General features: G+C 40.5%; 2 long non-coding RNA genes across 2 annotated transcripts in view; one reads left to right on the forward strand and one right to left on the reverse strand.

Annotated features, from left to right (window-relative positions):
- Positions 1-13,350, forward strand: part of LOC140254731 (uncharacterized) — a 64,708-nt gene that overhangs the window by 20,972 nt on the left and 30,386 nt on the right. The window lies entirely within an intron of this gene.
- Positions 7,617-13,215, reverse strand: LOC140255174 (uncharacterized). The gene is made up of 4 exons (XR_011904417.1): positions 13,103-13,215; positions 11,949-12,084; positions 8,769-8,854; positions 7,617-7,749 (listed from the first exon to the last, which is right to left on the reverse strand). It is a non-coding gene; the product is annotated as an uncharacterized lncRNA (long non-coding RNA).

Raw genomic sequence — 13,350 nt, forward strand, 5'->3', positions numbered from 1 at the left:
CCAGTTTCTCTGCATAGCCACGGCTTCAGATTTTTCCTACATGCTGCACCCAGCCATCCCTTACAGCATGTCCCACACATACCCAGCACTCATCTTTCCATCTTGCACCTCAAGACTGTCATTCCTCTAACAAAATGTTGCAGAGCCAACCAATTCCTACATGAAAATATTCCTCCACAAAAAAACCCTACAACCACCAAACTCCTGTAGGAAAACCTCCAGATTACTGCTTAGTCATCAACGTATTCCTACTGGAAACCTTACATTATCCCTCAGATTCCATCCAAAACCAGTCTAGAAACAAGGACACACTGTCCCAACAACATGTAAAACTCCAGCAATCAGCACAAACTTAAAATCAAAAGTGCACTGTGATTCTGTTGGCAGGTGCTAATACAGAGCTCTGTTTTAAAGCTGCTGAGTGTATAACTTGCAGTTTTATGAGGAGCGTTCTGAAAAAAAAATAAAATCAGTACCTGCACTTGTATAGTGTGGATAGAGAAGCTTTTTAAAGAGCTACTAAATCTTTGGTGCTCTGAGACTGAGGATAGTCAGAGCTATCTGCATCTCCTTGCAAACATCTTGTGCTCCATTTGCTGGAATAGACACAAGTTGAACCTGGCTTAAAACCTGCAGACCCATACTTATCCTCCCAAAAATTTGGCCTCAGTATCTGAAAATCTTTTCCACCACAACCAGTGGCAAACAGGCTACATCTGTAGATCTTTTGAAGAACCAACCAAATGAAGCCTCTATAATCCATACAGCCTCAGCACAGGAGATTGGGCTCAGGGCTTCCTGAAGCCCCGACTATTGTCAGCTAACTGTATGTGTGTATGTACACATACACACACAGAACCATAATTTTATAGCTGTATCACAGACAGATATTTGTTAAGGGAAAAGCTACTAGTACTGTTCTATAAATGCAAATCGGCACAAAAAAGAATGGAAACGCCAAAGATCCCCTTCTTTTGAACACAGTGTATTTGCTTCTTCTTAGCTGCAGTCACAAAAATAAGCCTACTTATTTCTGTCTCTGATGCTCACATACATTTAACTGTGAATACTTCTCTTGCAACAGGAATAGTTACAGAAATGAAATACAAACAGTGAAAAGAAAGAAAAAAAATGAGAAGTTACTTAACTATCAACTTAGACTCAGTGCCTTTTTACAGGACAAGACCTGGCATTTATTTCTGAATAACTTTCAGGAACAATATTTGCAAGCTTGATAAAATGTTTACAATTCCTCTGGCAGAGAATTTGCATTTTTACAGACCTTTACCACAGTTTAAAATTATTAAAACACATGGTCCAAACACACCACCAAAAAGCAAATAAACAGAAACAAAACAGAATATTGCATTACAAGGTAAGACAATGCCCTATGTGTTACAGCAGTAGACACAAGCCAGCAACACCACACCAGATACCTTTTACCAAACTGCTTTAATTACTCCTTTTCTTCCCTACTTGGAGGGCCTGTAATTGGTCACAGCTGGTAGCACTTAATGTCACACTGCTCCCAGCAGCTAGAGCCCTGACTGCACTTTAGACGCAAGTTTAATTAGCTGCTATACTGTGGGTGTAATTACTGCTTAAAGTTGATTTCTGTCTTTTGCTTTTTTTTTTTTTTTGCGTTTTTTTTTTTAATTTTCCCCCAAGAATTCCTGACAGAAGTATTCTTTGTTTCTCACTGTGAAAAGTAAAATGTTTGCAATATTTGCAAATACTGAAGTTGTATTACAAAAGGGAGAGAGATAAACTAAAGCAAGCTTAACTTGCACAAAGACTTTTTTTTTTATGTGAGAAGTTTTATGTCACAAAAGTGAACAAAGAGTTTGCAACTTAATGGTAAGCAAGCTTAATTTTACTGCTCAAAATCTTACAGTGTAACTCAGGCAAATGTACCCAGTAAGATCATCAGAGCTTGTTTCTTCATTGAGGAATAATGCAAACCATACGACATTGTACAATGCAAGACTTGAGGTTCAGAATGTACACCCAGAGCAGATTCCTCCATGTTCCTCAGCTTTACGTGCTTGCAAAATGCTGAAATGCACAGTACTATCTGAACCCACAGACAAAACGCTGGTTAAAAAAAAAAAAAAAAAATTAATTAAAAAAAAATGAAGCTCATAACAGTTAAAAAAGCCTAGAAATTCTGAAAAATACCATTGCAGTGGCTCGATCTTTACATATGCATGGAACGCATTTCCCATTCTGAATAATCTCTATCATTTGAATGAAATTATTATTTAACTCAGACTTAAGGTATGCCAAACTTGTTTTAGTCAACTGCTTCCTTTAGGGGAGAACTAAATGTGCCTGGCATCCTTGAGGATGTCTGTAACTAAATATATCAGCATACAGAAAAGCCTCCTGCCTTGTTATTGCTGGTATGTTTCTGGTTGGAGCACAAAACACTGCTGCTACAATGAAGTTTAAAGACCATGGAATAATAAAGGAAGCCCTTTTGAATGAGTTACTTATGCTGTGTTTTAAGGACAGCTGTTAGGAGTCACAATCTAACAGCACAAATTTGGAAAAAAGTTAGCATTCCTTCTAAGGGCCAAATTACTGCCACAATCACAAACCTGCTTCAATTAACATCAGTGTTTTCTATTTTGAAGTAAGTTTGAACTAAATAAGCAATCGTTTTTTCTTTGAAATGCAAGCTGTCAATTAATTGAAAGCAAAGAACCTTGACTCTCCCGATGGAGCACTTAGGAGCCTGCTGTCTGAAATACATAGAACTATTGAATCCCTGGGCAACCTCTTCCAGTGCCTCACCAGCCTCACTGTAAAAGACTTTTTCCTTATATCCAACCTAAATCGACCCTCTTTAAGCTCAAAACCACTTTCCCTTGTTCTATCACCACAGACCCTGCTAAAGAGTCTGTCCCCTTCTTTCCTGTAGCGCTCCTTTAGAAACAGAAAGGCTGCTGTCAGGTCACCTCAGTCTGGAGTTTTAGATACATCTCTTCAGGGGAACACCAGTTGCTTGATAAAAGCCAGCCCTCTCTTCTGAAAACATTTTCAAGTATAATTCTCTCACATTACCCAACTTTTACCTTATTCTGAGACAATCTTCCCTGACAATAGTTTGTCACAGCCTTGTGAACAATGTGCTGCTTGCCATGCTTCCATTTTCTTCCAAAGTTTTCACTAAAGATGGATATAAATATTGCAAAAACATAATAGTAATAAACCTTTCTACACAAGGATATTAGTTAGCACATAGCTTTCTCAAATACAAGAAGTTCAGTTGCTATTTTACTACAGTTGACATTGTACTGTTAGATTCAGCTTCTGCTTTTCCCTTTGGAAGCCCATTATTATGATATTACTGACTTTTGAATCTGCACTCCCTCCTTTTGAGACCAGTAGCTTTGTTATAAGAGCTAGTTCTTCTCATACTATATCATTATGAAAATTGGCAGGCCTTTGTCAGGATCCATCTGCTTTATACTTCTAAATGCCACCCTCACATTTTCTTGCATGCCCCTTCTTTATTTAAAGCAGTATTGAGCTAATATTTACTAATTTTTCCACCAAAACCAGAAACTCTTTGCTTGAAAACACTGCAAACTTTATATACATACATATGTATGAAAAAATCTGTGTGTTTATAGCTTAGTGCTTGATCCATGTTATTCCAATTTTGTGTTTGCTTTCATTCTGCTTAGCATTGAGAAAACTCAAAGGAGGCCAACGAAAATCAGCTACACTTGTTTCAAGAGATTATTTTAGAACTGTGATTTATTCAACCTTTTTGCTATGAGATGAGTACTTGTGGGAGATATGTAACCTAAAGCAGTTTTACCGGTCTGTAACAAGTCATATGCAAGTAGAAACCATTTTCACTTATCCAAGTGAGTAATACTGAAGAGGGGAGGTTTACATTGGATGTAAGGACAAAGTTTTTCACAATAGTAGTGGTGAGATACTTGGAGAGATACTAGAAAGCTGGTGGAAGCCCTGTCCTTGAGACAATTAAGGTCAGATTGGATCAAGCTCTGAACACCTGATGGAGCTGTAGGTAGTTAGACTAGGTGGTAGTTAGACAAGGGAGTTAGACTAGGTGGTTTTTAAGGGTCCTTTCCAACTCAAAAGAGTCTGTGATTGCACAATACTACAAAGATGTGTATTTACTCTGCATATACCCTAAATACATAGCACAGGAATGGGAAAGGCTTAGGCTCACTCATACCTCTGTTACACTGGTTAAACAAGTAGTCAGAGATGAGATGCCTGAGATGGGACGTCAGCTTGTGCAGGGGAAGGCAAGGAGACAACTCTTTAGCAAGTGATTTTCCAGTAGCAGTGCCAGTCATTGTCATAAGAATAATTGCGTGGTTTCTTCCCAAAAGATCTGAAAAGATTTTGCATGTCTTTCATTGGCATAGAAACTTGGCTTTCCTTGAATTTTTTTGCCTGCAGGATTACCGAGTGATTTTCCAAGCCGTTTCTCTTGCTTTTCTGGAAGTAGCAGCAGGTAGCCTCCCACTAAGTTTCCCTAGCTCAAAGAGGCAGTTTTAGGTGTCTGCTTTCCTTGATTTGTTAGTGACTATTCAGTGTCTGCGCAAAGGAATCCTTCAAAGTTGAAGTGCCTTGGCAGTAAGGACCTCAAATGCACTATAAATAAGGCTAACTAAACTTAAAGGATTGTATTACTTACAAGTAAACTAGCTGGATAGAGAAGGACCTGGCTGTAACAACCCTCAGTTGCACTTCTAAAGCAGTTGGAAATGGGGATGCTTTCCACGTATGGGGCACCTCCTGGAATTTCTGTTTGCTTTTAAGACCAGCACCACCCTGCTAACATACAGGTGTTATACTAAAGAAATGACTTCAGCCTGGAGAACATGAACGTTCACACTCCTGTCATGTTCCTCGGATGCTCCAATACTCCTTGGCCTTCTGCCAGAGCCTGTTCAACTCATCTGAATTGCAGAAAATTGGCTGGGAACAAGGTATTGAACAAAGGATAGGAGACCTGCCCCTCTGGGTTGCAGAAAGCCTAAAGGGCTGAAACCCTTCTTTTTTTCTATGCAGCCTTTGTGTTGTTTGCACCCGGACCCCAGCTGTGTGTGTCATGTTGCAAAGGAGCAGTCTTCATCTCAGTGCTCTCCTATCTGAGCTCAATATAACAAAGCTCAACATGGAAGAAAAAGTGATAGGGAAGAAATTCCTGTGAGGTTTATTCAGTGAATCAGCCCTTCTGTCAAAAGCTGTTGCAAATCCTAAGCAAAGTCTGAGGCAGTGAGCCTTGGCTGCACTGCTGGTGTTGATTAGGTTGACTTACTGTTTGTCTCCCTGGAAAGGAGCAAGATATACTGAGACACTGGTGTAACAAATCCCTGCTTTATTAGGCTGCAGCCATGAGCTTTTATCCCACTCAGAGCTGGCTGCCATTTATCTCAGAGTTGCCTGCATAGCGCATAACTCACCATAAGTGAATTTGCCCTCTGTGATACGCATTCACCTCCTCCTCAACCTTAGTTCGTCAGCCCTAAAGTCCAGCAGAGCTGTGTTAGCTGTTAACCCATGCCCTTCCCCAACACAACATAAAACCTGGTATCTCTGCCAAGTCATAAGTCCTTGTAAAGCCTACATGACATAACAGTACTGTGGCTGGTTTCAGGCATGCTAAAACAATTTTTTACTGCAGATGGTGAAGAAAAAATTACTTCAGTTTTAAGTTTTTTCCACTCTCTCCCATTACCATGCGATTCCTTCTTGCAATTTCTGATCTGACTGCATTGCATCAAGCTGCGTTTTTCTCCTACCTCCAAAAAAAAGTATATACAGAAAAATTAATGGACTCTTCATCTGAAAAATATGTGGTCATCAGGGAGTTTCATGCACAATTCCTTGGCTCTTGTACTTGGGAGATCACCCACACTTCTCTTACTGAGTTATTCAGATCATATACTTTAACTTATTACAGAAGATTGGTCGTCAATGTTTTAGATAAAATTTGTTTCTCGAAAGCTGAAGTCTGTCATCTAGAATGTGGAGTTTAAGGGTAGGTTAATCCTAACCACATAATTCACAACAGCTTGAAATGCAGCTAACATCATTTTCGTTGATAGGTAGTAGTGTCACACAACCACCTTCCACATACCACAAAAGTATATCACATAACGAGACTCCTGATAAAAAACAGTTTTGGAATCAGTCACAGTCCAAACAAACACTGTTAGAGTATGATCAGATTAAGTTGTTTAAAGTAGGGGGCATGTGGAAATCATCACACGCTGACATCAGATGTAAATCAGGCTTCTACTTTAAATGGGCTGAACACAGGGTACGTTGTAGTATAAGCTCAGCAACTTTACTGAACTATTTCCTGTTCTTGAATGTTTTATCAAAATCCCTTTAAAACATGTAATAGACATCCAAAAGGGTTTTACAAAGTGCTGTTAAATTATATATATCGTTTTAATAGATGTTGGTGTATCTACTTTAAAAAGCAGAGCACAACTAGGAAGAAACCACTGTGGTGCTTTCTGTCAAGGAGGAATTAGTACCTAAAACATAACTGAGATTCAACAAAGCCTACTGTAAACCTGCCAGAAGACCCATGAAGACCATCATTTTGCTGGATCAGCTGTCACAGTATCAAGTGAAAGCATGTCCTTGACAAGGAGGCACATCAAGCTTCCTATAGAAACTCCAACAGATCCATTTCCCATAAGTGACACGGTGATGTTTGAAGAAATCTGTGGAAAACGATACTAGAAGAAGCTACTTCTATAGATATGTCCTGCATAAGAGGCATCCACGAACACCTCTGATGTAAAAATATTTTTAAATAAACTACTGCAAAGTGATTGGGAACTTTACAGTGATGATGATGACCTTCACACATCATATCTGATCAAAGTACTCTAAAATGCATCTGAATGTTATGCAAAGATGTCCCCATAGCTCCTTTGAAAACTGTCCTTGACAAATTCGTGTGTAACATTCAGGTATGTTGTGGAGGGTATGACTTAACTCCCCATGGGTGATCCAACCCCCCAACCCTGCAAAAATGTCTGCACTGAAACTGAGCATTTCCTTGCTCCAAGGCAGGAAAAGTTAACTCCTTCCTTGCTGATACAAAAGCCCTCAAAGGCATACTGAATTCCAGAAAGATTCAGTCAGCAGAAGTATAAAGAAACTTCAGATAGAATTCAAGGAGCGCACTGTGTTTGATTTCTGCAATGAGGGAGTTCTTCAAAGTTATTCACACAAAACCCAGAGGCCTGGGTATCACTTATAAAATATTGTACAGCAACAGGGGAAGACTCTGTAGTCTGAAGTGAGAGAGTGATTTACAGGCATGCCCAAGTGGTGTTTGGGATGATCAATGAAGCCCAGCCTTCACTTCTTGTAAATGAAATACCTGAGAACACGCGGCATCTCCGTCAGTCTTGGGCAGCTGATGCTCTGAGACTTCTCTTTATTGCTAGTCATCTCATACAAGGAGTGCTGGAGAAACATCCCCTTCTTCGACAAGCAGTGTCCAAGGAAGACAAATGAATTCTCCCGGAGATAAACATCTGGCAGATTGAAGAGGGATGGAGATGAAGAGAACCCATACCTCTAAGCGCATGGGCAGGCAAAGATTTGTGGTAATACCCTGTGAAATCTATTTCTCACTGGCTCCATCATGCATAGTGCAAGGGAATGAACCGGCAGGACACACAAAGCAATGGTTGCAAATGTAAATCAAGCTCCAAAGACACCTAAATACTTAAAAAGACAAAGATGAAAATAATTAGAAAGGACATCAAAAGCTACAAAGAATTTTAGCTGAAGGGAGTCAAACAGTGCTCTGGGAATTAACAAAGAGGGGGTTACCAGGGATTTGGCATGAAAATTCAAGGATTAAAGACCTTTGAGCTAACCTGTTTTCAGGATAATGACAAGAATGTGGGCATCAACATTTGCATATGCTTTACTATGTGATTCTAAGCAGGGGCAGGACAAAACGCCTGACTGATCTCCAGGGCCATTTAAGGTAAAATGCACATCTTGGCTCTTCCAGTTCCTCCCAGAAATATCTGGAATGCGTAAAAACATTTTGGATCCAGCTGATACATACTGGATTGATGGGAATTTCTCTGCAGCAGGATAGTTATCCCAAAGAGCCTCCCCAGTGCTGGTCAGAGCTGTCCCTCCTTCCAGCTGCAAACGCCTACTGACATTGAGCAAGAATTAATGAGCTAAAAACAACTGAATTTCAAGTGGCAAACTCTCAATGTCATTTTTTTCCCCCTAAGCAGTGTGTTTAGAACAGCCCGTGCTGGATTTTTGCGCTCAGAAAGCTGGGCAATGTGCTTCTCAGGATTTAGGTATCAGCTGGGGGACTTTAGACACCACAGCGCTGAAGTTTTCTCCAGGTTTGCATTGTCAAGCTGCAAGTCCTGATCTGAGATACTTAGCACTGCGTACTTACATAGCCTGAAATATTAAACATCAGCTGTTTATGGCTGCTTTGTTGTTTATTACGCCCTGTTTTCAAATTCAGTAATTTCCAGGGGTAAAGCTGGGGAAGAACATTTATCGACTCACACAGGCAAAGAGAAGTTAGTTCTTCCATGCAGCAGCCCCAGCACATTCATAGGTGATTTGAGAGGGGAGGAATTTGACATTAGATTGTGAGAATCAACAACATACTAAGATCTCCTTGACATTTCAGTTCCATTCCCCAGATGGGTCTGGTTGTTAAATTCCCAGAACACGCACATTCCCCTGTAACCAATACTCACAGGTCACATTGAAAGTTCATGTAGGCTAAAGGGAGGGAGCAGACATCCCTGGTGCCCAAAAGCCAGCAGTGGGAGGATGGCTGCAGCTGCAGGAACAGGGCTACAGAAGACAATGAGCGGAAGAAAGGAAGATAAGGAGCCAGGAAACAGGCAGAAGACAGAGCAGAAAACAAAGAGGCAGCAAAGAAGGGAGAGCTGCAAGGGAAAAAGCAACACCAGCATCCAGCAGTGAACAAGAGGGAAGCCTGTATTGGAAAGGAAGGTCTCAGGAAATGTCAGATGGGATGGCTGAGCAAGGATTCTGGGGGAAAAGGCTCCTTTAGGCTGGAAAGTGATGACAGCAAGGGAGAACAGACTGACTTCCATCCTCTGCATGAAGTCCCTTGACGGGATGGAGACCAGAGCATGAAACCATTTCGCCTAATACAGCATCTCTGCATGCCATAGTGGCCAAGGTCCAGTTAGGGAGACTCAGTCTGGAGCACAGGTAGTGCAGACTGCCTTACCTCAGCAGAACAAAGAGGAGGCCACAAGTATGTACACATCTGGGGACAAAACTTAAACACATAGGGACAGATAAATTCAGTCTTCCCAGCACATGATGCCATTGAAATGTCTTCAGGTCATCTACTTCAAACCCTAAGTCTTTGTTACAGAAATGTCAGGTTTGCTCTGACAAGCATTCAGCATTTACAAAGTCCTAAACATAAAGCTATTCATAACACTTACATTCAGTCCACTGTTGGTCTGATGCAGTATGATGTGCCTTTAGCTATACAGGAACATTTTCTTCAATTCATTAATGGGATCCAGATTTTTCTAACTGCTCTCTTTACCTTCACCAGTAGCTATTAAAGTTGCAGCTATCAGCTGTGCAGCATTTCATCAGTGGATCTCACAAGTACTTAGAAGAATGAATGTATTTGTCTTCCCTGAGAAATTGTAATCCTGTCTCTCCTTTCTTCAAGTTCTCACCTTGAGATCTGCAGTTTTAGAGTGTGTTTCCATGTCTAATACCTCATCTTCCATACTTCAGAACCCCAGAAGCTTCCCATTAAATATATATATATATATATATATACATACACACACTGTTACTAACAAAGCTCATTCTGCATCTATACCAATTTCTTCAGCGTGAGCCAAAAATCAAAGTCACTGCCCATTCAGAAAGCTCCATGCATGGTGGCTCCAGGTCAGTCATCCAGGAATGCTTCCAATATATGATTCTCTTGTTTATCACCAGTATGGGACCACTGCTTTTCAGGATGTTTACATTTTGTTTTCCTTCCTTTCTTTATTCATTTTACTGAAGGCTTGCAAAGCACTGATCTGGAAAGAAAATGCTCGCTATGTGTCACATGCAACAGAACAATCGTAACCAGAGCCTGCATTTCTCAGTTCTCACCACTGTCTAAAGTGAATAATAACTGCATGATTTCGTTAATACCTTTAGGAGGGAATAAAAACCCTTCCTCGGAGGATGTGAAAAATGATTTCTATAGAAAGGGGAGCTATTGCACTGCACTGTGGGTACAGCAAAATACATTTGTTTGAAAATATAAGTGCTGCTAGAGAACTTGGAGACAACTTGGAATTGCCAGCTTGCTATCTGCAGACTACTGGGACTGTGTGAAGAATAGGCACTAGCAGCTGACATGGTATTTGTCTTATTTCATATCAGTGAAGTAGTGGTAGCCAGCACATCTCTCCTGCACAGCTGGATTTAAGCATCCTCTGCTCTATTAGCTCCCTGGCTAATATATTTAATGATAATTTGTTCATTCCTTCTTACTATCTCACTAACTTATCTATCTACTCTATATCACAAACTTCAGGATGTTGTTTTTGGCATCTCACCCTGCGTGTTGTGCAATTTAGTTTGCTGATCACATAGGCAGCATCCAGGCTGGGGTCCTTTGCAGTCAGCTACTTCCCTTAGGTTGGTGTAGCCATTTTTTATCCCATCATTGATTTTACAACTCAGTTGCTATTTTTTTTTTTTTTTCTTAAAAAAACAAAAGCAAAACCAACACCTGATTCTAGTTGAGTCATATTATGCAGTCATACTCTTTCATATCTCACCCTCTCTTTAAACACACTGACATTTTCTCTTTCCACTTGAACCTCCTCAGCACACAGCCTGAGGATCCTGATTTGGCATTTTTCTCAGAACAGACTTTCTGAGAACAAGAGGCCTTTATTCTTCCTACTTCTCCTGGAAATCTTTCTCTGCAAAGCTGTAAAAATGAACCACGGTACTCTCATTCATATAAACATGGAAGTTGTTCTCACCATATATACTCCACTTACTCTTGGTTTTAATAGAAGGAATTACAGATAAAAATAATCATACGTGGGCTGAAAGTGTGTCCTTTTCAAACTATTTCTAATGTGCCAGCATCGTCCGTGCAGATCTATTAACATCACGAGTGAACCTTCATCAGAAACTAGACGTGGCTTACAAATAGCTTTGGTGTTCAGTACTCCCATCTTCTCATCTGCTGAGCTGTGCTGGGAAAGGGTGCCTTCTGATAAGCAACATGTCAGGCTAATTATCCACAGGGATTTCAGGCTGCATATTTGCTCTCTGAAATAATGTAACCCAGATGTGGGAAAGGCATGGTTTCAATCAGTCCTTCTATACATCCCATGACACTTGGTCACATGTGCATGCATAGGTATGTGTATCACCCAGTAAAATAACCGCATTATACACAGCCAATAAGCTGGCTGTCACACATGCTTTCTTGTTTGCACTTCTCTTACGCAATTTCAGTGCTGTCTCCAAAAACCTTCTGAAAAAGAAAGTCCATGTAGTTTCAAATGAAACAACTAAACGCTTTGGGTCTTTCCATAGACAAAAAGATTTTCACAATAGATTGATGGTGACTCATAAAGCCATTTTACCACAGATAAAAATTAAGGATTTGGATATCATCTCTAAACTGCTACAGAAGAGCCTGGGAAAAAGAGAAAAAACAGCTCTCTCCAGCATATGGATGGCCACTGAAAGGGACTCACCAGCAAAGACACTGTGTGATGGGCACAAAAGCTATGAACAAGGCTGCCTTTACCTCTCAGCTGCTCTCCTAGCTGAACAGGAGCAAGAAAAGGTAACCAGCTGTCCTCACCAGCCTGGTGCAGATTGCTTACCATGCTACTAGTAGTTTCACTCACCTTCAGAGGATGTCACTGTGCCCCACTGTCCTTGCTGGAAATGCACAACAGCAGAGGTTAACAGCATTAAATACAGCTGTCCCACTTCCTTGTCATCATGTTGTTCATTACACAAAGACTGGGAGCAAGTTCAGGCCTAGCAAATAAAGCATTAAGAACTTGAAGCTGACCAGAAACTCTATTAAATGGAGCTACTGCTTTCCTCCTCTTTTGTCCCCAGAAAGCTCTATTTTCCCTTTGACCCAGCTAGGGTGATTAAAAGATGAAGCACAAGTGTCTTCCAGAGACAAATGGAGCAGATTTCAGATGGGATGGAGGACCTTTACAATCTGAGTTAATGCTACCTCTTAGCAAGGACTGACTTTCTTCAAGTGAAGTTCTGAAGTGATGATAGGGGCAGCACAAGGCAAAGCTCAATGCAATTTGAGGAGAAAAACAAAAACATTTTCACACCACAGAATATAAATTACATGCTAGATCAGATTAGTCTCTAATTGCAAATTAATCAGGGTGCAGAATTACAAACCTCTTAGCATTCTTCAGAAAGCTCTGAGTTTGGGGAGAAGAGCACATCAGGAAATAGGATTACTCAGAATTATAGTTTTCTTGACATTTTGTGCAACAATTCTTCCTTCTTATATGAACTACCTGCTATTCACTGCTTTATAAAAAAAAGTCCAAAGCCCAACAAGTAAATATAATAGATAACATTGGCAATGGGCTTCATAGGACTTGCTGTTTACTCACTCCTCAAGTCTGTGTGCTGCCGCAGTACTGATGTGCATCCTGATGTATCTGCTCTGACCCACCGCAGATGGACACCTGCTTGCTAACAGCATGCCAGAAAAAGCCAGGAAGCAACCAATAGTGTGGATGAAAATAAACTACAATGTCCAAAATACACCAGAGCAAGGTTTCCAAATGTGACTTTTTTGTTTAAATTCAGCTTCTCCTTTGAAAGCCTTTCCAGAGTTTCTGAGCTAGCCTGTGCAATATTCTGAGCAAACACCAAATCAGCCGAAGACTTAATATCTCACTGCAAACTATGAAAACCAAACCAAACCAAGCCAAAAGAAACAAAACCCAGCAGTAACAACAAATCAACCCACGCAGATTTTGAGTTTTGCAGGAAACGGGCCTATCTTTCAACTTACTTGGTATCCTGCTTGATGGAAAACTTCCACCAGGACCCCTTCTTATCAAATGGAATCTTAACATGACATTATTATAAATATTCCCAAATATTTCTGGATGTACTTGTTACCAGCACATTTTCAACCTACCAACTGCAGCACTGCTTTGCTAACAAGAGGCAGCCTAAATGCATTCAGGTGAGCTAAGAAAACAGCTGGCTATGAAAAACATTCACAGCTGAAATCCCAACAGCCACCTTAAGCAGAGT

This window comes from Excalfactoria chinensis, chromosome 7 (assembly GCF_039878825.1).
Source record: "Excalfactoria chinensis isolate bCotChi1 chromosome 7, bCotChi1.hap2, whole genome shotgun sequence".
NCBI classification, from domain to species: domain Eukaryota; kingdom Metazoa; phylum Chordata; class Aves; order Galliformes; family Phasianidae; genus Excalfactoria; species Excalfactoria chinensis.